This window comes from Macaca mulatta, chromosome 4, assembly GCF_049350105.2.
Source record: "Macaca mulatta isolate MMU2019108-1 chromosome 4, T2T-MMU8v2.0, whole genome shotgun sequence".
In the NCBI taxonomy this organism is placed as follows: Eukaryota; Metazoa; Chordata; class Mammalia; order Primates; family Cercopithecidae; genus Macaca; species Macaca mulatta.
Window position 1 is genome coordinate 143,558,117 of NC_133409.1, and position 24,790 is coordinate 143,582,906.

At 41.6% G+C, this 24,790-nt stretch overlaps 1 protein-coding gene and 1 long non-coding RNA gene across 6 annotated transcripts in view; one reads left to right on the forward strand and one right to left on the reverse strand.

The window, feature by feature from the left end:
- Window positions 1–13,202, reverse strand: part of LOC144340370 (uncharacterized) — a 47,619-nt gene extending 34,417 nt beyond the window's left edge. The window contains exon 1 of the long non-coding RNA XR_013416436.1: window positions 12,706–13,202. This is a non-coding gene — a long non-coding RNA (uncharacterized LOC144340370). The remainder of the gene's footprint in view (window positions 1–12,705) is intronic.
- Window positions 13,203–13,232: 30 nt separating this feature from the next.
- Window positions 13,233–24,790, forward strand: part of BTBD9 (BTB domain containing 9) — a 481,979-nt gene continuing 470,421 nt past the window's right edge. For 3 of the 5 annotated variants that reach the window (XM_078000050.1, XM_015136280.3, XM_028847607.2), the window contains exon 1: window positions 13,233–13,386. The gene's annotated coding sequence lies outside the window, so the exon portion shown is untranslated. Of the gene's footprint in view, window positions 13,387–13,518; window positions 13,619–24,790 lie in introns of those variants that run through there. The other 2 variants (XM_078000053.1, XM_078000051.1) reach the window with 2 other exon arrangements.

Here is a 24,790-nt window from a genome sequence, read left to right on the forward strand (position 1 = left end):
GCGATCTCGGCTCACTGCAACCTCTGCCTCCCGGGTTCAAGCGATTCTCCTGCCTCAGCCTCCTGAGTAGCTGGGTTACAGGAATGCACCACCATGCCTGGCTAATTTTTTGTATTTTTAGTAGAGACGGGGTTTCACCATGTTGTCCAGGCTGGTCTTGAACTCCTGAGCTCAGGTGACTGCCCTCCTTGGCCTCCCAAAGTGCTGGGATTACAGGCGTGAGCCACTGCGTCCGGCCTCCCTTCTTTTTTCTAAGTGGAATGATTAATTCATTTCTTTACAATTTTTTAAAAATATCAAAAGTACATATATATATATATATTTAATGGAGTCTCCCTCTGTTGCCCAGGCTGGAGTGCAGTGGCATGATCTTGGCTGACTGCAACCTCTGCCTCCCGAGTTCAAATGATTCTCGTGCCTTAGCCTCTCAAATAGCTGGGATACAGGCATGTACCACCAGGCTGGCTGATTTTTTTTTTTTTTTTTTTTGTATTTCTAGTAGAGACAGGGTTTCACCATGTTGGCCAGGCTGGTCTCTAACTCCTGACCTCAGGTGATCCACCAGCCTTGGCCTCCCAAAGTGCTGGGATTACAGGCATGAGCCACCATGCCTGGTCTCAAAAGTTCATTTATTATTTTTTCCCTCTGAGAATTGTTTTGGTTACACAAGACAGCTTTTTATATATAAAGTGTCCATTGCCATTCTTCTATAATTAAAAAAATAGGATCAGAAAAGATAACTATTGGGTGTTGGGCTTAATAACCGGGTGATGAAATAATCTGTACAACAAACCCCTTTGAGACAAGTTTACCGATGTAACAAACTTTCACATGTACCCCCAAACCTAAAAGTTAAAAGAAAGTAATGGCAGTTTATATTTCTTCTATCTCAAGAAGATAATTTTTATTTTGCAATCTTTTAATATTAATTCTAATTTCATTGTGACTAGAGAACATACACTGCATCATTTCTTCTTTTTGAAGTTTACTGTTTTAAAATTTACTTTGTGAACAAGCATATGATTGATTTTTGTGAATGTTCCTTGGACAAGAATAGTGGTATTTTCTATTATAGGATACTAAGTTCTATTTAAAACTATTATATCAGGCTCGTTGAGGGTTTAATTAAAATCCTCCATAGCCCTGTTATTATTATTAGTCATTTGGTACATCAAAGTTTAGAAACACGTATTAAAGCCTCCTAATAAAATTATAGTTTTATGAAAATCTCCTTGTATTTTTAAAAAGGATTTGCCTTATGTAGTTTGCTACTAAGCTGCTTGATGTACAGAGAGTTATAACAATTATCTTTATTTTTTATTTTTATTTTTGAGTTGCATTTTCACTGTTGTTGCCCAGGCTGGAGTGCAATAGCACGATCTTGGCTCACCAAAACCTCTACCTCCTGGGTTCAAGCAATTCTCCAGCCTAAGCCTCCCAAGTAGCTGGGATTACAGGCATGTGCCACCATGCCTGGCTAATTTTTGTATTTTTAGTAGAGACGAGGTTTCTCCATGTTGGCCAGGCTGGTCTCCAACTCCTGAGCTCAGGTGATCTGCCCACCTTGGCCTTCCAAAGTGCTGGGATTACAGGCGTGAGCCACTGTGCCTGGCTCAATTATATCTTCTTCATTTAGCTTTTTATCATTATAAAACAGTCTTTTGGAACATACATTTCTCCTTTATTTTTCATTCTAATTCACGATTGCCTGATGGATCTCAATGGTGTAATCTGCACAGATGGTGACAGAATCCACATAATATTGGTTAGTATGGGCTAGGTTATGCTACAGTAACAATGATCTCCCAAATCAGTGGCTTACAACAACAAGGATTTATTTCTCCTCACACTACACAAGCCACTGAGGGTCTCAGCTACAATCAATGGCACAGTTTTTGTTCTGGAACACTGTTTGGCATCTTGGTAGAGGAACAGAGAGCATAGAAGCTTCAGCTAGAACTAGTACACATTAGTTTCATTTACATTTCACTGACCAAAATTAGTGTTCACATGATTTTGCTTCATTACAGCAAGAGAGTGAAATCTTTTACAAGGTGAGTCACTGAATATTTATGAGTTATACAGTTTAGATACACACACTGATGTGTGCAGACATTAGAAGAATCATAGTCATACATAGGGGCATTCAATAGCTTGAAGAAAGTAAGTCAAGACCAAAAGAAACAAGCAAACAGACAAAAACATCAAAACCCAGAATAGCTGACTCCTGCTATCAGTGGAATTAAATGGCTTCTCCTAGAGCTACTTTTCTCCCTCTACACCAGGGTCTACTGCCTGGGGCCCTTCAGGTAGCAATGGACTGAACATTCTTCTCCCCAGATTAGACAGAAGTAGGACTCTTCTGAGACTGCTGGCTCTTTGATACTTCTCTGACATAGTACTGTCAGCTTACAGATGTGCCCCTTTGCCTATATCATAATCTTTTACATCACCCTTTCAAGAACCCAGAGCTTCAGGCTGGGCATGGTGGCTCACGCTTATCATCTCAGCACTTTGGGAGGCAGAGGCAGGAGCCCAGGAGTTCCAGACGAGCCTGGGCAACAGAATGAGACTTCATCTCTACAAATAATAATTTAAAAGAAATTAGCCGGGCACAGTGGTGCATGCCTGCAGTCCCAGCTACTTGGGAGGCTGAGGCAGGAGGATTGCTTGAGCCCAGAGGGTTGAGGTTGCAGTGAGCTGTGATTGCACTACTGCACTCTGACCTGGGTGACACAGCGAGACCCTGTCTCAAAAAACAAAAAACAAAAAACAAAAACAAAAAAAACAAAACAAAACCCAAAACCTTGGATTAAGATCCCTTTCAGGATCAAGCTTTTCTTTTTTCTTTTCTTTTTTTTTTTTTTTGAGACGGAGTCTCGCTGTGTCTCCCAGGCTGGAGTGCAGTGGCATGATCTCAGCTCACTGCAAGCTCCGCCTCCCGGGTTCACGCCATTCTCCCGCCTCAGCCTCCCAAGTAGCTGGGACTACAGGCGCCCGCTACCACGCCCGGCTAGTTTTTTGTATTTTTAGTAGAGACGGGGTTTCACCGTGTTAGCCAGGATAGTCTTGATCTCCTGACCTCGTGATCCACCCGCCTCGGCCTCCCAAAGTGCTGGGATTACAGGCTTGAGCCACCGCGCCCGGCCAAGCTTTTCTTTTAAAGAGAGAGGTAGTCAAGGGTGTTTGTCTACAGAACACTCTAACTCAACCTTCAGTTCTTCGTCATTTCATCTTGGCTTCTTTCTCTCAGCCAAGAATTTCTCTAAAACTCATCCTAGTCCTACACATCTCTGCCATTCACCACCACTATATGTGTCTGGGGGTCTCATCTGTCTTGCAGCACAATCACCATTATTTCCTTTACCATCACTGTGGTAATCATGGGTGCTGCTCACCCTTATTTGGTTCTGTTTCTCTTTTGAACACATGGTAGGACTGCACGTTCTGGCTTCATTAGGGTTGGTTCTGTGTTGAGTTCTGACATGAATTGTGAGAAGTGATGTCTGTCTTTTCTGGACTATTGTTAGTGTGAGATCCTCTAGAGTTCTCTTTTTCCCTTTTGGAAAAATACATTGATGTTTTTGGGGTTTTTACTGTTGCATAACCTAGCCTATCCTGACTGAAACATATCCTTTTTAAGTATTCAAAATGTACATGACAAAGACACTTATAATCTTTAGACACCTAAAAGAGTACAAAATGCTCCACAACACTTGAGGTACAGATGTACTCACAGCACTCTTATCTGGCTAAGTCAAAATTAGATTGGCTTAAGCACCAGATGCCATTTAAGTGGGAAGTTCAGAATCATTCTGGTAGGCGATTGCCACTTACCCTACATGATTTTTCTGTGTAGTCCACACACCTTATGCATCAGAATCACCTGGGGTATTTTTTTAAAAAACAGGCTCTCCTGGTACCCCTTAAATGAGAATATCTGGCAGTAGGAATCAACATGCCCCCCAAGTCATTCGTATGCATACTTCACACAAGATCTTTCTGTTTGAAATTGCCTTGCCCTACTTTGCGTGTCTGATTTTCATACGACTTTTAGACCAACACAATCCAAAAGTACTTTCTGCAGTAATAGAAATGTTGTGTATATGCACTGTCCAATATAGTAGCTACTGACAATTTTTTTTCTTTTTTTTTTTTTGAGATGGGGTCTCCTTCTGTTGGTTGAGCTGGAGGGCGATGGTGCGATCTCGGCTCACTGCAGCCTCAAATTTCTGGGCTCAAGCGAGTCTCCCACTTCAACCTTCCAAGTAGCTTAGACTAGAGGCACACACTACTGTGCCCCACTATTATTTATTTATTTATTTACTTTTGCAGACAGGGGGTCTCACTATTTTGGCAAGCTTGTCTCAAACTCCAGGGATTAAGCAACCCTATGGCCTCGGCTTCTCAAAGTGCTGGGATTACAGGTGTGAGCCACAGTGCCTGCCCACTATTAACTTCTTGAAATGTGGCTAGTGTGACTGAGAAACTGGATTTTTAATTTAAATTAAAATGGCCGCATGTGACTAGAGGCTACCATACTGGACAGTGCAGTTCTAGACTGTTAGCTCCTTTAGATCAGAAACTGTATCTTCCATCTCTGTATCCCCTCTGTGCCTGGCACAAAATAGCCAAGTAAATGAAAACTGAAGTAGGAAATAGCCTAGGCTATTTTTGTGTGGTTTTTTGTTTGTTTGTTTTGTTGTTGTTTGTTTTGGTTCTGGGTATATTAAGCAATGAAAAAATACAAATATACAACTACAAAAATTATAGTATATTTGAAATGTTTACCTTACATTTACAAAGCACCTTTACTGTCCAATTTTCAAGATAAGTACAGTATTAAAATATTAAATCATAGACACATTGGTGTTGATGACAATGCCTAAGAATAGTCATAGCACTCAGTTACCTTTCTGCCTTCAGCTTAACAAATATAAAAGATGTATTAAGAGAACAATGAATCCTGCTTTAGAATCTTCCATGTACCTTCAGTTAAAGAAAGTACGTGGAAATAGATACACTAGTGAATATTACCAGATCATTAATATTTGAAATCAAAAAGAGTTTAAAACAAGGAGTAGGATTTAGATTAGATATATAGAGAGCTAATCCTTCAAATTCTGGCCTACTAGAAGAGAATACTGAGCGAGATTGTGAGAAAATGATTTGATGGGAGAACCTGGGACTTGAAGCTTCCCACTTATGCTTGTCAACCATTACTTTACCTATCCATCTCCCTCAGGAAAAAAAAAAAAAAAAAGCAAAGTTAAGAGAATGACATACTGTAGAGTTGCAATAACATTAAAAGACAATTCATTGTTTTAGCTCTATTTATCTTATGTAAAATGCTGGAGAACTCATAAACAAGATATATTCTTATCAGCAAAGAAGGGTGTGTAAGTTTTTTTTTTTTTTTTGAGAAGAGTCTTGCTTTGTCACCAGGCTGGAATGCAGTGGCACAATCTCAGCTCACTGCAACCTCTGCCTCCCAGGCTCAAGCAATTCTCGTGCCTCAGCCTCCCAAGTAGCTGGGATTACAGGTACACACACCATGCCTGGCTCATTTTTGTATTTTTAGTAGAGACGGGGTTTCATCATGTTGGCCAGGCTGGTCTCAAACTCCTGGCCTCAAGTTGATCTGCCTGCTTCGGCCTCCCAAAGTGCTGGGATTACAGGTGTGAGTCACCGTGCCTGGCCAGGTGTATAAATTTTAACTTTTGCCTGAAGTGAGGGCAAGGGACTAGGAATCAGATAGTCATCATAAGCATATTTACCACTCATTTTCCTAGTTTTTTCACAAACAACTTGAAGTAGCTAGTGAAATTACAAACAGAATGTAAAAAATTATAAACCGGCCAGGTGCGGTGGCTTACGCCTGTAATCCCAGCACTTTGGGAGGCTGAAGTGGGCAGATGACGAGGTCAGGAGTTCAAGACCAGTCTGGCCAACATAGTGAAACCCTATCTCTACTAAAAATACAAAAAATTAACCAGGTGAGGTGGTGTGAACCTATAATCCCAGTTACTTGGGAGGCTGAGGCAGGAGAATTGCATGAACCCAGCAGGCGGAGGATGCAGTGAGCTGCGATCGTGCCATTGTACTCCAGCCCAGGCAACAGAGCGAGACTTCGTCTCAGAAAAAGGAAAAGAAGCCGGGCGCGGTGGCTCACGCCTGTAATCCCAGCACTTTGGGAGGCCGAGGCGGGCGGATCACGAGGTCAGGAGATCGAGATCACAGTGAAATCCCGTCTCTACTAAAAATACAAAAAAAAAAAAAATTAGCCGGGCGCGGTGGTGGGCGCCTGTAGTCCCAGCTACTCGGGAGGCTGAGCCAGGAGAATGGCGTGAACCCGGGAGGTGGAGCTTGCAGTGAGCCGAGATCGCGCCACTGCACTCCAGCCTGGGCGACAGAACTAGACTCCGTCCCAAAAAAAAAAAAATAAATAAATAAAATAAAAAAGGAAAAGAAATTATAGATAAACCAGAGAAGGAGAAAACCCAAACTTAAGTACAAGGTTCAGTACCAGTAGAAAACAAATTAGAATGCAGATATACAGACCACAGGTTTCTATTCAGGCACTAAAATGGAGCCACACATTTGACTCAGAGCTTAATGGCAGCCAAGGTGAAAAGGAACACATACCCAATTACACAATTCACTTGCTGTAAGCAGGACAATCAGTTATTCAAGAGTAGCCAAGCACTTCATGATACCTAGCTCTGAAATTTTCATGTGATCAAGTGCACAATAACAATCCTATAGTAAAAGCTATTGGAGCTTAGAAAAGGATGCCCCAATATATGGCACTTTGAAGTACTAAAGAAGCAGCTTCAAAATCTGACACCCCTTCACCCACCCCATCTCCAATCTTATCTCTCCTAAAGCTCAGGATGAAGTTCTTTAGTTCCTTTATATACCTATAAATTGGACCCACCAAAGAGAAACACAATTGCCTTTGATCCCTCCCTGAAATTTCATTAACTAGAGATTAAACCTCACATCAGAGGGAGACTGAAAATTAAACACCACACGTAAAGTCCAAACTTTGTACCAAACTATCATCCCTTTTCCCTTCCCACTTAATTCCCAGAATCATTTACTAACCATTGCCTGAGCATTGGAGCCATTTATTCCTAAAAATAACTTACTGTCCCTTAAAATTACCACATCTCCCCCATCTCTCCTTCTCTTATGAAGAAGGGTATATAAGCATCTGGACCTCATTGTGTTACTGGATAATCATTCTCCTGTGATTCCCCTGTGCTTGTGCACATTAATAAATTTGTATACCCTTTTCTCCTGATCTGCATATTGTCGGTTCACTTTCAGCACACTTTCAGAGGGCAGAGGGGAAGCTTTGCCTATTTGCCCAGACAATGCACTGGTGGGCTCTGTGGAGTTGTCTCTTCTAGAATTGCTTAACATATGCAGAAGATACAATACTCAAAATACAAGCCATGAAAACACTCCTGGTTGTGGGTGGGGAAGATTTCTGTTTGTATGCTCAGGACAATATGGTCAGGTATGCAGTGTCTTGATGGACCAGCTAATATTGTGTGGCTGACTAAAGGCAGATACACTGTTTAGAATTCAGTAATCTAATCAGCAGATGGTAGAGGGCTGACAGCCTTTTGTGAAGAGTGAGTCACCCCGTTAAGATTCTCACCTAAATAGGAACATTCCTCTCCATATGGTAGTGAACAGACAGAGCCCCTGCAGGCAACCCAGGATTTTCCTTAAACAACTCTTCAAAAATATGAAAAAAATCAGTGTTCAAGACCATCAAGTTCCATTCAACAGAGCAAGAGGTCTGCAAACTCACAGACACGTCATGTTTTTCTTTTCTTTAAAAAAAATTCCCATTAGTTACCAATATTTAGAGGTCAACAGTTTTCAAATCTGGCAACCTTGGATGCTCATACCACATGGTAACAATCTGCTGGGCTGAGTTCAGAGTACTTACCCACCTGCCTGGGCCGTTTAGGCTTTAGAATGCTCTGTTGGAGAATGATCAAGATTTGGATTGAAATTTTTCAAAGAAGAAATGATCAGTTGCTCACTGTGACTGTAGGAAAACCTAACTAATGCTCCCATGAAATATATGGCTTTTAGCAAAGTGGCTGGCCAGTAAATCTACCTGGAAGAATTACTTGCAAAACATACCCTTAAGTAAATAAATTAATGTGGTATTTAGTTGCTGGATCTAAGCCAATTAAATTTGAGGACATGTGCCCCCCAAAATTATTTCAGTTTTGGAACAGGTGATCTTGATCCATTCTTTCTGACAAATGGTGAGCAGCAAGATCAGCTATCAAGTTTATTATAATAAAATATCATCAGCATATAGGAAGATCATGGGTTTTTTAATTTCTAAAGCAAGGGAGCATGTGTCCAAATAACCTAAAAGTGGTTTCAAATTACTTAGACGTAAGTTAAAAACAAGAAGGGCTACAACTATTTTATGCCACTTAAAATATTTTTTGATCTGTCTGAACAATTCTATTGATCTGGACTTTCCAGGTCATAGAGAAGTCTTGGTTTTATATGAACCTGGATTCTATATTTAACTCATGCAACTTAACCTGAAACCAGCTCTTATTCACAGAGTCAAAGTATGAGAAATCATTTGAAGCTGCAAACATTATTTTAAGAACAAAGTTTATTTTTCTAATTGTAAAAATTATTATTGTACATTGTCAACAATTTGGAAAAGAAAGAAAAGTTTACATTATTTTTCTTTAAAAAATTTCAAAGCAATAGAATACAGATATGCAGGGCAATTCACCCACTTACAAACGCTGAGCCAACAAATTTACTCAGAGCTTCTTGGCAAAGTGAAAAGGGAAAAACAGCCAGTTATATAATTCACATTGCCTATAAAGAGAAAACACATCAGTTACTCAAGGGTAGCCAAATATTTCATGACTCGTGGCTCAGAGAGACAATTCTCTTGTGTTCATATGAGGAACACAGAGTGATATCACACACAACAACCTGTAAACTATGCCTTCTAGAATTCCTCAGTACAAGGGAAAGTGTACACAGTATGAAGCCTGGGGGTTAAAAGCATGGATTTGAATCCCAGCTTTGTCACTTATTAATTGTACCTTGAGTAATTACTTAACCTTTCTATGCCTTGGCTTCCTGTTTTATAAAATATTGTGAATAATATCACCTACTTCAAAGGGCAGTTATGAGGCTTAAATGAACTAATGCTTACAAGACAAACATAGGTAACATAGGTACAGGTACTAGTACACGGTAAACATCCTTATTATTAAAGTCAATGCTAAAATAAATGTGTGTGCACATGCTAATAGTACAGACAGAGGGTACTTAAACCAACTAAGGGCCTGAGGAAAGGCTTCTTGGAAAAAGGATGCTTGTGCTGGGTCTAAATCTTGGTCTACCATGACCTCGGCCAAATTATTTAAACTTTGTCCCTATCTGCTAAAACAGATATTTTGACTTGGCCTTCCAAAGCGTTGGGATTACAGGCATGAGCCACCACAACCAGGTCTACCTCATTAGTTTAAATTTTTATTTTTAATTTTTAATTAATTTATTTTTTTGAGACGGAATTTCACTCTTGTTGCCCAGGCTGGAGTCCAATGGCGTGATCTTGGCTCACTGCAACCTCTGCCTCCCGGATTCAAACGATTCTCCTGTCTCAGCCTCCCGAATAGCTGGGATGACAGGGGCATGCCACCATGCCCGGCTAATTTTTGTATTTTCATTAGAGACGGGTTTTCATCATATTGGTCAGGCTGGTCTCGAACTCCTGACCTCAGGTGATCCACCCACCTCTGCCTCCTAAAGTGCTAGGATTACAGGCATGAGCCACCACACTTGGCCTTATTATTATTATTTTTTAAATAGAACTATGACAACTAGTTATGTACTTAGTATTTCTGTCTCTCCAAACTGTGAGTTCCTTGAAAACTGTGTCATAGCCATAGTATCTAGGACAGAAGCTGGCACGTAATATACTGATTCTTAATGGTTGAAAAATGGTCTGAGAAGGATTTGAAGTGTACTGTTATAAGCAAGTGAGTCTGATATAAAATTGGGGTGATTGAGCCCGGGGGTTGAGGCTGCAGTGAGCCAAGATTGCACCACTGTACTCCAGACTGGGCAACAGAGCAAGACGCTGTCTCAAAAATAAAAAGAAATAAAAGTATTGAATCAAATATGACCAAAAATAAAATAAAATTGGGGGATTATCTAGCAATTAATGTGAAAATTAGACTCAGCTTGATCCCATCCTTTGCCAGATGAGAAAACCAAAGCCTGGAATAGCTGAGGGATTTGTTCAAAGTTATCTAGCTAGTTAATGGCCAGAATCAAGACTAGAACCTCGAAACTCCCATCAAACCAGTCCAGAGGGCAATCCACTACATTGGTCTGCCTTTGAGATCTCAGTGATTTAGTATGTATCTCCACTATCCCACTGAAGTTTGCTATTGTTGGTTACCAACCACTTTTCTGTTGCTAAATCCAGTGAATGCTTTCTAGTTCTTGATATACTGGGCCTATTTGTGGTCTCTGACTGTGTTGACCCCTCTCCATCTTGCTTGCTTGGCTTCAGAGGCATTAGGCTCACCTAGTTCTCCTTTTCTCTCTAGCCATTCCTCCTCAGACTTCTTTTTGGGCTTCTGATCATCTGCACCTCCTTTTAAAGTTAGTGCTCCCCAGGGGCCCTATCCTTGCCTCTCCTTATTATGTCTTCTGTATTTTCTCCCTGATTGATCTCATCCATGCCTCGGGCTTAAATTACCAATTATAAATTTATTTCTTCCAAATCTATTTTAACTCAACCTTTTTCCTCATTCATAGACCTGTATAGTTTGAGTATTTATTGGACATTTTTCTACAGATGTGGAGGTTCCCTCCATCAGGTCACAGTCATATTGCTATAGTCTCTGAAGGTGCTGAATTGTACCCTTCATTTCCAGGTAACAGAGAAAGCTGCAGGAAACCAACTATTATCTTTATTACTGACTGTATTAGTTTCCTACTGCTGTTGTAACAAGTTAGCACAAACCTGGTACCTTAAAACATACAAGTTTATTATCTTGCAGTTCTAGAAGTCAGAAGTCCTAAAATCAACGTGTTGGCAGGGTTGTGTTCCTAGGGTGCTAGAGAAGAATCCATTTCCTTGCCTTCTCCAGCTTCTACAATTTGCTTGCATTCCTTGGGTCCATCTTGAAAGCGAACAGTATAGCATCTTCAAATCTGTCTGACCTCTGCTTCCACCATCACATCTTCTCTGACTCTGACCCTCCTGCCTCCAGCCCAGTCAGACAATCCAGGATAATCTCTCTAGATGCATCATTTAGTCATATCTGCAAAGTCCCTTTTGCCACGTAATATAACATATTCACAGGTTCTGAGTATTAGGGTGTGGTCATCCTTTTTTTTTTTTTTTTTTGGTGTGTGGGGGGATCATTATTCTGTGTAACACAGCTGACAAAGCTGGTATTAAATATCACCTGTGGACAGACAGCTTCCTAATGCCAAACTCTGGAATTAAATACATATACTTTCTTTGTAGCCCTGGACTAGGCACCCTTGTCCCTACCCATAGGCCCTGCTCCAGGAAAAATGGAAAAGAACATCAGGATAGTTCCCTGAAGATTGTTATCTTTTAAGAGAAAAAGAATGGGATAGATGTCACATGTCTAGTTTCTCCCATTTAAGTTCACCAACCAGGAAGTCACTCCCCTACGGAAGAGTGAATTGGGGACAGGTACAGTGAGAAGCCAGGAGAGTATTACACTAATAGATGTCATTCCATATGGAAGGAAGACATTGTGAATGGAGAGTAAATGTTTCCCCAACAAACATATCCATATTTGAACTCATCACCATACTCCACATATCTGGTCATCCTTCTAAGGAATGTCACCATCACTATCTATAATAGTAACTTAGACACCTGTGGATAATCAAGACTCATGTAGCTTGCCATCTTGCTAAATGTTACCACTGTCTACCTCAGCACTCATGCTAGGAACCTGGCCTACTCATTTATCCCCACTCAGTGCTGTGAATTCTACCACCTTAATGGCGCTAACATCTATCCCCTCCTCTATTCCCACTGCCAATGCCTTAATGTTCTTATCACTTGTCTGAGTACTGCAATGGCCTAAAAATGGGTCTCCCTGCCCCAAGCCTTGCTTTTCCTGACCATTTTCACTTTCTACTTTTACTCCTGAAGCTGCCTTTGCCTGGAATTAAGTCCTTCCCAATCTGTCTCCTCCAACACCCGCACGGGTGGTCCCCTACCTTGCTCCAGCACCGGGGATAACTGACTCTCCTACATCAGCTAGAGTCAGACCTGCATTCGGATTTCTACGACTCTTACCTATCTAGATAGACAAATTTATTTTTTGAGACAGTGTCTTGCTCTCACTGCAGAGGCTGGAGTGCAGCGGCGCGATCACGGTTCACTGCAATCTTGAACTCCCCAGGTTCAAGCGATCCTCCCACCTCAGCCTCCCGAGTATCTGTGACTACAGGCGCGTGCCATCATGCCCATCTAGTTTTTGTCTTTTTTGTAGAGACGGGGTTTCACTATGTTACCCAGGCTGGTCTCGAACTCCTGAGCTCAAGCGATCCGCCCACCTCGGCCTCCCAAAGTGTTGGGATTACAGGCGTGAGCCACAATAGGCTTTATACTTACAAAGTACCTTTGCATACCTTATTTCATTTTCACCTCACAATTCTCCAGCGTAGGCTGGACCGGTATTATTATGCCCATTTACATACAGAGGAAACTGAGAGTCAAGGCTGGGCCAGTCACACCCTGCTGCGAAGTTAACGAGCGTCACTTAGCAGCCTCGACATTAACCGCGCTCTCAGCCCTTTCCGGTCCTACTCCTTGGAGAACATTCCTGCACCTCCAAGAACTGGCCGATAGGGTCTGCGGCGGTCCGGACAAGGTCACTCCACAGGCTCCCAGGACCTTCCCATCCGTAGTGACGCGCGCCGGTGACGCCATACAGTGACGTGCGGTGACGCGACTTACCCCGGAGCCAGGTGCCGGCAGGGCAGCCACACCCTGGGGCCCCCTGCTCTGGAGGGGCAGCGGGTAGAGCCGGTGCGGAAAAGCCGCCAAAGCCGCCTCAGGCGACTTTCGAGGCCTGCACCCCGGGACCCAGCAGCCGGCGATCGATCGGTTGCTAAGTGACGCCACCGCGCAGTGGCGCGTGCGCGGCCACGGCGGAGTGCGTGAAAGCGGACGCGCGCCGCGGCAGCCGGGGCGGCGGCGAGGACGGCGGCCACGGCAGCGGCGAAGGGGGCGGTGGCGAAGAGGGGGGTGCGGAGCAGGCGGAAGAGGCGTCTGTGCCGTCTGCTAGGTCGCAGAGGAACATCGTTGGGGTGAGTAGCCGGGTCCTTGCAGGGGAGGTGGGGCCTGGCCGCACCTGCTGCGCGGACCCGGGGCGCGGGGACGCGCGCCCCCGCCGTATCCGCGCGCACCGCTCCCCGCCCCTCCGCCGCTTTTTCCGGGGGCGGGGAAGGAGCTGGGACGGGGCCTGACGAGGGTCAGTTCCTGGGCCCAGGTGCTCTGGAGAGCGTAGCCGGGGCCGGGGAAGGCTCGCAGTCCACGAAGGTGTAGTAGGAAGTAGAGGTCTCGGGGGTTCGGGGTGGCTCTACCAGCCTCCCAAAGAGAGGAGTTCGAATCAGGAGCAGCGCAGGTTCACTAGCAGCCTGGTATCCTGTCTGAGACGACGTTGCCTGGGACTGAGAGGAGGCGAAACCCGTGACCCTGGGGTGGGGGTTCGGAAAGTTTGGGACTGCTGGGGCCCTCATCTCCCCTGTCCTGGCCAGCCTCTGAGTAGGAGCTGGTTGTTATGGAGAGAGTTGTGAAGCAGTGCCTGCGTGCGGCGTCAGACACACCCACGTCCTAGGGAGGGTGACCTGTCAGTATATATCCGGGGCAGCCTACCTGTTGCCTAGAGTTTGTAACTTCACACGTATGTGCATGTGTTTCCTTGGCGTTTTAGTACATTGTTGCTACAGAGTTTGAGACCAAGGTGCTGATAGGCATCCTCATTTGTTACTTCCTCATAGACTCAAATATCTTGCTATATTTCCCAGAACCGTGTTGTGCTTTTGTCATTAGTAGGTCCAAGGAAGTATGGAAGCATGTTTCGTTTGTTTTTCGTAAAGGCAGTACAAGTTGCTATTTTCTGGACAGAAAATAGGGATTCTCTTCACTGTGTGGGCTGGAAAGTGTTGATGATGGGAGAACCCAGAGTGTAAAGGTGTAGCTTATCCTCAGCCCAGTGCTCTCTTCTCAGCGCTCTGGACTCTATAATGGGTAGATGTATGGGGGTTGTGGTTACCATTACTTAGGAGCGAGGAGTATTGGAGACAGGGAAGAAGCCAGTCTTTTCTTTCTGTTGATTAAGGCAATGTGTAGAACCAGTGAAAAGATAGACTGTACTGAAATGTAATGTTTGGTGCAAGAGGATTGAGGAAAATAAGTTCAGAGTTCTCATTTAGGTCTAAAATTCTTTGATTCCGTTTCATAACTGAGGATATATAAAGTATGTTACCTCTTGGAACCGGTAATAACCTTGCTTTGTAACACTTACTAGATTACTCGGAATTCAAAGTGTCTTCCTCCTTGCACTATAATAGCTTTTAGGACAGGAGTCACCTGTGTTTTCCTCCTTGCCCTATGTCTAACACATAGGAAAAACGTGCCTGCCACAGAGTAGGCATGCAATGGATGTTTGTTATATAGCACACTATGCTCAAGTGGTGTATCTATATATAGAAAGCATTTAGTTCAGTCCATTAAGTACTTAATAAATGTGCCTCCCTCTGCCCAGTATCATGATAGGTATGGGAGGAGGATTATGGAGTGAAAAATGACATAGACCTTTTTTTTTTCCTTTGAGAGCAGTAGTCTAGCTAGGAGATATATACAATAATTATAAAACCAAGTTAAGTAGCATGTAACCAGTGCTCTTTGAGGACTATAAATGTGGTAGGAAATCAGAAAAGATAGGATGTGTCGGCTGAGTTAGGGAACTCTTTGAAAGAGGTAAGACTTGACTTGCTCTCTGAAAGAAGTGTAAAATTTGAATTAAGAAATAAACCAGGGACTGAGGAAATAATAATGTGAATTTGGTTGTTGGAGGATATACCAAGACGACTTTTATGTCTGGTAACTGGAGCAGAACGTCTCTTATAGGGGAATACTGGAGAGAGTTGGCTTAGGTTGGGAAGGCAAAGTGTTAAGGACTAAGGCGGGCTTATCAGCATTCCACTGTTAACAAGACAGAACCTTCTTGTAAGGTGGGATAGAGGTTGTATTAATCAGAGTATAGTCTTTGACAAGAATAAGTGTTATCCTTACTTGAAAGTAAAGGATATTACTCTTGAACCAATATCAGGTTGTTAATGTACTTTTGATTTCAATTACTAATTGGAATTGATGCTTCACTAATGTGCATGTATTTTAGGTAGTTAGTGGTGCATGTCTCAATTTCTAAAATCTACCTGATGTACTTGGGCCGTTGTTTTGGAAATTGACTGAAATGATGTACCAGTAGTCATCCAGTCACTCTCAGTGACATAGTTTTGCTTGGGATTATCTCTCTGAGGTTTGTCTTTACTGCTGATCCTGTAAAAAATACAAATGTTAGTTGGGAAAGGAGACTTTCTGATGAACGATGCTTAAAAATATGGACAAAAGAGATTTCTGAATAATTAAAGACACTGCTGCTGAATATTGAACCCTTGATCTTTATTTATAACATCTTCTGTTATGTGAAAATTCTTTTGAGTGTGTAAACCTGAAGTTGAATAGCTAACCAAGATGTGTAAAGTTACAACTGCAAATGTTGCATTATTTAACAACTCAGCAAATATTTACTGGGTGCTGGCTATGGCTAGACACTTTGTTGGGTTCTGGGAAGACAAAGTGGTTAAGACACAGAATATCCTCAGCATACTAAGTGTTCATCAGAAGAGATAAACCACTAACCATTATATGCTGTGACAAATTAAATCACTTTTGGAATGAATAATGTGCTGGGGGAGTAGAGCACTTTGGCTGGAGAAAAAATTGATTGGGAACATGCTGAAAAGAAGGGGATGGAGCTTAGCTCTGAGGGTTAAATAAAATTTTGCCACATGTGGAGGAGGAAGAGAGCATTCCAGGCAGAGGGGCCAACATAAGCAAAGTTACTGAAGATTAAAATTAAATGGCACTTTTGGAAATATCTTGAGTTGTTTCTTGTGGGCAAGAGAGAGGGAAGAGGGCTGAACTCAAGAACCCATTCCTGAGATTATGAACCCATTCCTGCTGTAATGGCATTAATCCATTCATGAAGGCCTAGTCACTTCTTATTGCATGGCAGAAGTGATGAGGCAGGAAGCTACTTTTGGAGCCAAATTATGAGGGGGTCTTCTACTTCATCCTAAAAAGTCTAGACTTCTTCCATTCATTGGCAGTGGAGAGCCATAGAAGGTAGAGTAATCAGAAAGTTGACAGTTCGTGTGCAGATTGCATTAGAGTGGAGAGGCAGGGAGACTAGAATGTAGGTGAGAAATGTTGGACAATGGGAATGGATCGATTTTGGAGACAGTTTTAGACGTTAAAAATCTTTACATTTATGACCAGCTAAAGGTAAGGGAGAGTGAGAAGTCAAAGATAATATGTCTAGTTTGAGCAACTGTTTGCTTATGATGACATTAAGTTAGAAATTACAGGGAGAGGGACAGGTTTGAAGAGGAGAGAAGAAATAATGGCAGTGTTAATTCTGAGGTTTCTATGAGGAGTTTAAAAAGAGAGATCTACTAAGTAACTGGAAATTCTACTTCAGAGTTTATGAGATGGTTAGGGACAATTGTAATATAGATGACCGCTGAGGTTATGGGAGTAGCAACCTTCTAGGATGCATGTTAGTATAGTAGTTAACTTAGTGGACTTTGGAGTTAGGAAGATAGCAGGTCAGATCTCTGTTCAATGTTCTTTATTGGTTGGCTGACCTTGGGAAAGTTATTTAACTTCTCTAAGCCTAGGCTTCTTATCTGAATTAAAGAATTGTAGTGGAAATTAAGAAAGGTACTATGTGCACAGTGATTAACACAATGCCTGTCTTATAAATGCTTAATATAATAAATGGCAGCTGTTGCTGTTATTGTTAGTAGTAGTAATGGATGTAGAGATAGTAGATGAGGGCCCAACCCCAGAAAAATGGAGAGTGGGAACTGGCAAAGATGATGAATGGAACTTTTGGACATTTAAATCAGTATTTAAACTTGGATCAGTTATTGTCTTTGTTTTGTGCTGCTATTTCATATTTTATGTTTCATAATAGCAGCACAAAACTAAGACAAGAACTGATCTAAGTTTAATTTATAAAGAACAGGCTGGGTAATTTATAAAGAACAGAAATTTATTTCCTGATGGTTCTGGAGGCTGGGAAGTCAAAGATCAATGTGCCAGTATCTGGTGAGGGCCTTCTTGCTGCGTGATAACATGGCAGAAGACATCAACATCACATGGGTGAGAGAGAGAGGGAATGGGGCTGAACTCATAGTGTGAACCTATTCCCACTCTGTTGGCATTAATTCATTCAGGAGAAGAGTCTTCATGGCCTAATCACTGAAGATTCCACCACTCACTACTGTTGCATTGGGGAATCAAGTCTCCTCTAACACATAGAGGACACATGCAAACTGTAGTAGTTCTAAAATTTGAAAATGCATTAGGAAGAGCTGGAGGGGGCCAGGTGTGGTGGCTCATGCCTGTAATGCCAGCACTTTGGGAGGCTAAGGCGGGTGGATCACTTGAGGTCAGGAGTTTGAGACTAGCCTGGCCAACATGGTGAAACCCTGTCTCTACTAAAAATACAAAAATTAGCTGGGTGTGGTGGCACACACCTGTAATCCCAGCTACTCAGGAGGTTGAGGCAGGAGAATCACTTGAACCCAGGAGGCGGACATTGCAGTGAGCCAAAATTAGGCCACTGCACTCCAGCCTGGGTGACAGAGTGAGACTCCATCTCAAAAAAAAAAAAAAGAAAATAAATAGCCAGAAGCCTTGGTAAAGCACAGATTTCTGGGTCCCACCCCCGTAGTTTCTGATTATGTAGGTGTGGACTGGGGCTTGAAAAATTGCATTTTTGAACAAGTTCCCAGGTAATGCTGATGCTGCTGTTAGAGGATAGATGAAAAGGAATCAGCACTAACAAAGTGGTTGAAGTGTATGGAGAACTAGGAGATAGTTTAGAGAAGAATAAGAATTAACAGCCTCTAGACTCTCTAGGTCCACCAGTCTGATTTCCAATTTCATAGACCTTATCTCATTTCTGTTTTCTCCAGAATATATTATAATGCCTGATACATAGCAATAACCTTTGAAGCTGCTTAATACTGTCCTGGTGCCTGATTGCATGTACCTCACACACAGATTTCATTTATCCTCTTTTATCTCTGATGAGTCATGGGGAGGATATGATTTCTAATTTTACACACACACAAAATAACTACAGAAAATTTCTTTCATATATCTGATGTGTAGCTATGTGCATTTGACTTTGTGTTAGATGCCCTCTCCCCTTATTTTTTTTTAAAATGACAATCCAGTTTGCAAAATAATTGTTAATAATATGTGCCAGGATTCCAGTCTGTGTCCTGTATTAGGCACCTTGAGTCTTACAAGGGAAGCAAATAATGTATTCCCTGTTCCTGAGAAGTTTACAGATAAGATGGGTGAAATGAGCAAAACCCACAGGAAAGAAACAGGAAGAGGTATAATCACAGAAATGTGGATGTAGAGGAATCTGAATCTAAGGGCACATTCCTTGCTTGCCAATATTCTTTGGGTTTTACATGTTGCATATACTGAAGACTTTTGGCATATAGCACACATGTTAGTCCTAGTCTCTGAGAGGAAGTTATAAGGGAGTTCCACTGTATGAGGAAATAAAACAGTAGCTGTGCAAAATTATAAACACATTTGTAAAGGGAGTGAAATTGGGGTTAAATTGGAGCTTCATGACTGACAGTTTAGCTACTCACTATTCTGCCTAGGTGCTTGTTCTCTCTATCTCTCAACTAACATTCATTAAGCATTTACAATGTGCCAGAAATTGTATGAAGTGCTGGGCATAGAGAAAACATTAACTGCCTTGTGTACCTAAGTCTGGTTTTACTGGGGGAAATGAGTGTGCACACATATATGCACATTGTCAGGGTGAAGGTGCCTGACTTTTATAATCTTAAGATTATATTGAAGGAAGAGACATCGAGGACTTGAAGTTGAATTCATTCAGCCTTATGTAGTCAAGGAGCCATGACGAGTATAGGGATGGGGTCATGACAGGTATAGAGATGTATCTTTTTTTTAGCAATCAAATCTGTAATTTGATAGAAGAGAAAGAACATATTTGGAGTAATACAAAGAATATGATAAGTACTGTATAAATATTGATTACGGACTAGGTACTTTGGTTTCTTAAGTAGCTAAGTGTTCAGTTTTAACAGCAACTCATAAGCTATTGTAATGTTTCAGAAATTATAACATGTCATAAGTCCACATTAACCTCCTGGGCTGCCTTTGCATCTGAATATGAGACACAAAAATATTCTGGCAGTCTGTGTCCCTATTTTCTTGATTTGGGAAGTATATGCATGATGCATATAAGCAAAAGAGTAAAAACAAGCTGCTATTTATCTAATGGCTACATATGCAAGGCCCTTTCTGTATACTGTTTCATCCTTATAATGACAACCATGTAAATTTGACATTATCTCCATTTTACTAATAAGGTAACTGAGTTCCAGAATGGGAACTGTTTGTCTATAGTTTGTGGCCAGTGAGAAGTGGGACTGGGCTCCAGTCCAGACCCAGGTGTAGACTCTGCAGCCTATGCTCTTTTTACTTCATATCAATTCCTTATGTCACCATGGATCTTCAGCATGTCAATGTCTTGATGAAGAAATACAGTCTCATTTCTGCTGTTTTAGGAAAAGTTACTGGAGGAAGGTAGAAATTTAGTCACTGCCTAAATATTTGAAGACAATTTGATAATATAGTTAGTAACGGAAGGGAATGGGGGCTGGACAGTTGATGGCCCCAACGCTGATTCTCCTATGAAGACATGCTGTATTTGACCCCAGTTATTTTTTAATTGACTCACAGGAGATCTTACATAAATATTCAGTTTTCTCACTTTTTATTTATTTTTATTTTTATTTTCATAGACACAGGGTCTGGCTCTCTTGCCCAGATTAGAGTACAGTAGTGTGATCCTAGCTAACTATAACCTCGACCTCTTGGACTCAAGCAATTCTCCCTTCTCAGGCTTCTGAGTAGCTGGGATGACAGGTGCATGCCACCATGCCTGGCTAATTTATTTTTATTTCTGTATAGACAGAGTCTCACTATTTGCCTAGGCTGGTCTTGAACTCCTGGGCCCAAGGGATCTTCCCACCTTGGCTCCCAAAGTACTGGGATTACAGGTGTGAGTCATTGCACCCAGCCCCACTTCTTTATGTATAGGTGCCAAGTTTTCTAGAGAAAGAACTGTACTTTTTCAAGCTAATGACATTTATAGTAAAGTCAGCTCTTTTAAAAAATCCCTTAAAACCTCACCCCAAACAATGTATACCTGAGATTTCCCAGCTAATCTCCCTTCTCTCCGTACTTATTCCCTCCACTTAGGTGTTTATTTTTAAACCTATTTACAAAATTAATACATTCTATTTATAGTTCTGTGTAGATATTCTAACTTGCAAAGTTTTCATTTCTTGCATTTTGACTAAGTCACTCTGGTCCTATTTAATACATTCCTGGAAATATAGACTGTAACTATCTTTGTAAATGATAGTTAATTTCAGTTAGTTTTACAATGAATATTTCTATAAATTTATAATTCTGCAAATGGAATAACTTAAATCAAATTCTATGTTAGTTATCTTTTGCTATGTAACAAATTATCCCAAAATTTAGCTGCTTAAGACAACAAACTTTTTTTTTTTTTGAGACAGAGTTTTGCTCTTGTTGCCCAGGCTGGAGTACAATGGCGTAATCTCGGCTGGCAGCAACCTCCGCCTCCCGGGTTCAAGCCATTCTCCTGCCTCAGCCTCTGGAATAGCTGGGATTACAGGAATGCGCCACCACACCCAGCTAATTTTGTATTTTTAGTAGAGATGGGGTTTCTGCATGTTGGTCAGGCTGGTCTCAAACTCTGGACCTCAGGTGATCCGCCCGCCTCGGCCTCCCAAAGTGCTGGGATGACAGGCATGAGCCACTGCGTCCAGCCAACAACAAACATTTTTTAATCTCATGATTTCTGTGGGTCAGGAATTCAGAACCAGCTTAGCTGGGTAGTTCTGGCTGAGTCACTGATGAGTTGCAATCAAGCTTTTGACCAGGCCGGGCGCGGTGGCTCACGCCTGTAATCTCAGCACTTTGGGAGGCCAAGGCGGGCGGATCACAAGGTCAGGAGATCGAGACCAACCTGGCTAACACAGTGAAACCCCATCTCTACTAAAAATACAAAATATTAGCCGGGCGAGGTGGTGGCGGGCGCCTGTAGTCCCAGCTACTCGGGAGGCTGAGGCAGGAGAATGGCGTGAACCCGGGAGGTGGAGCTGCCGCTGCTGCTGGGGCCGGAGGATCTGCTTCCGAGATGGTGCACTCACATGGCTGTTGGCAGGAGGCCTCAGTTCCTTGCTGGCTGTTGGCAAGGGACCTCAGAACTTTCATAGGGTTGCATGAGTATCCTTACAACATGTCAGCTAGCTTCATCCAGAGCAAGTGATGCGAGAGAGAGCAAGGAAGAAACCATGTGCCTTTTATGTCCTATTTTGGACCTAACACTGTTACTCCTTCTATATTTCATCGGTTATAAGGAGGCTCTAAGTTCAGCCCATACTCAAGGAGGAAGACAGTTAGGTTCCACCTTTTTGAGGGGAGAGTCAAATAATTTGTGGGCATATTTTATAACAACCATCAATCCTTTTTCCTATGAAGCCATTTCTTCAATTGATGTTGATTGTCTCTGTTTTAGCACATGCTGTAATTTTTCTGACTTGTTTATTCACAGTATTTTCTGGAAATGCTCTGAAGAAAAGTTAGTGGTTTTTAAATTTTATGGAAAGTTTTCACAAATTACAGATTTGTTGTGGTTTCCTTGAAGTTTTATATCCATCACATTAGCTTTAGTACTAATGCAGCCAGAATGTTTCCGTTTTTATCCTATTCTGTTCTACTCATTTATTCTTACACAATTGTATTCCTAATTAATGGTTTTATATTAATCTAAAATATAACCAAACATTTCTAGGTAAGGTAATTCACTTTCCAAACTTTTAGAAGAAAAATGCTTGCTCAACCGCTCTCTGAAGGCACGTGTTTCAATGTCCATATGGTACAGTGACATTGGGATACATGGCTTAGATGAGTCTGCTAATTTATAATCCAGCCCTTTGGGTACTTTGCTAACTTTTCTCCTTGAGTAAGGTCCTAAGTAGATCCATTTTATTTCAAATCTCATTCTTTAGAAGGTGTATATAGGGCATAATTGGCTTAGTCAGGCAACCTTTTCAGAACATATTGCAGTTAGGTTTATATTTTGGCACTTTACGTCAGATGTTAACTTTCACTATCCTTACCCCTAACAAGTATAAATTACCCGCCTAACTCTTTTCTTCTAGTTTTTTATTTTAATCTAATTTTAGACATACGAGAAAATCGCAGGAATAGTACAGAGAATTCTTGTAACCTTTACCACATCTCCCAAATGTTAACATTTTACCACATTTGTTTTATCCTTCTCTGTCTCCTTTTTCCCCACTGAACTGTTCAAGAGAAAGTTGCAGATATAATACCCAATCCTGCAGTGTGTATTTCCTAAAAACAAGGATATTATTAACTGTTTTATAATCATTAAATACTATTGTTGTAGCTAACCTACAGGCTTCATTCATATTTCTTCAATTAGCCCAATTCACTTATCAATGAATACCCTTTACAGCAACAAAAACAATAAAAGTCCAATACACAAGAACAAAGCAAAACAAAACAAAAAACCATCAGTTTTTCTTTTTTTCTTTTGGTCTCCTTTTTTTTTTTTTTTTTGAGATGGAATTTCACTCTTGTAGCCCAGGAGTGCAGTGGCGTCATCTCGGCTCACTGCAACCACTGTCTTCCAGGTTCAAGTGATTCTCCTGCCTCAACCTCCCAAGTAGCTGGGATTACAGGCATGCACCACCATGCCCGGCTAATTTTGTATTTTTTAGTAGATACAGGGTTTCTCCATGTAGGCCAGGCTGGTCTCAAACTCTTGACCTCAGGTGATCCGCCCACCTCGGCCTCTCAAAGTGCTGGGATTACAGGCGTGAGCCACCACGCCTGGTGTGGTCTCCTTTAATCTAGAATAGTGCCTCAGTCTTTGTCTTTATAACACTGACATTGTATAAGTGTTTAGGCCAGTTTGTATGTATATATGTATGTATTTATTTGAGATGGAGTTTCGCTCTTGTTGCCCAGGCTGGAGTGCAATGGTGCGATTTTGGCTTGCTGTAACCTCCACCTCCTGACTTCAAGCGATTCTCCTGAGTCACTGTCTCTAGTAGCTGGGATTACAGGCACGTGCCACCACACCCAGCTAATTTTGTATTTTTAGTAGAGACAGGGTTTCACACGTTGGCCAGGCTGGTCTAGAACTCCTGACCTCATGATCTGCCCACCTCGGCCTCCGAAAGTGCTGGGATTGCAGGCATGATCTACTGTGCCTGGCCTATTTATTTTTTTAATAGAATGTCTCTTACTTGAGGTTTATCTGGTTATGATTAGATCCACATTATGCATTTGTGGCGGTAATATTATAGATGTGATGTATTTTTCTCAGTGCTTTCATTTTGAGAGGCTAATGTTGATTTGTTCTATTATTGATGATGTTAAGTTTGATCACTTAGTTAAGATGGATTCTGCCTGGTTTCTCCACTGTAAAGTTTCTGCCTTTCCTTTGTAAATAGTATCTTCTGGGAGATACTTTGAGAGTGTGTAAATATGTTGTTACTCCTCAGACTTTCACACACTAGTTTTAGGCTCCATTGATGACTGTTTCCGGAATCCATTATTGCCATGATTGTTGCCAAATGAAGATTTTCTAATTCCATCTCTCCTTTTACATTTATTAGTTGGCTTGCCCCCATTAATTAACTAGTTAATTAATATCTCAATGATCTCATGGATTCTTATGTTATTCAATGGGTTTAATTTTTTCCTATCATTTTTTTTTTAAACTCATATTGTCCCATATTTGACCAACCCTTTCAAGCTGGCTCTGTGTCTGTCATGTCCCCTTGATTCTTTGATCACTTTCTTATTTTCTGGCACGACAAGATAGTCCAGGTTTATCTCATATTTTCCCTACCCCTGCCCTGCAATCAGCTGTTTCTCCAAGGAACACTTGGTAGAAAATTATATTTAGAAACAAGATCTCAGAGCTAGGTGTGCTCACAGCTATTGGGGTATCATTGCTTCTAGGCCCTCTTAGCAAATAGATGTTATGGGTTGCATGTGCGTGTGTGTGTATTCCACACCTTTCTATATTTTTGTATATCTATATTAAAAACCGTGAGTTCATACTGACACCTCCAGTTTCATTGTGTGTGTATTCCACACCTTTCTATATTTTTGTATATCTGTATTAAAAACCATGAGTTCATACTGACACCTCCAGTTTCATTGTGTGTGTATTCCACACCTTTCTATATTTTTGTATTCCACACCTTTCTATATTTTTGT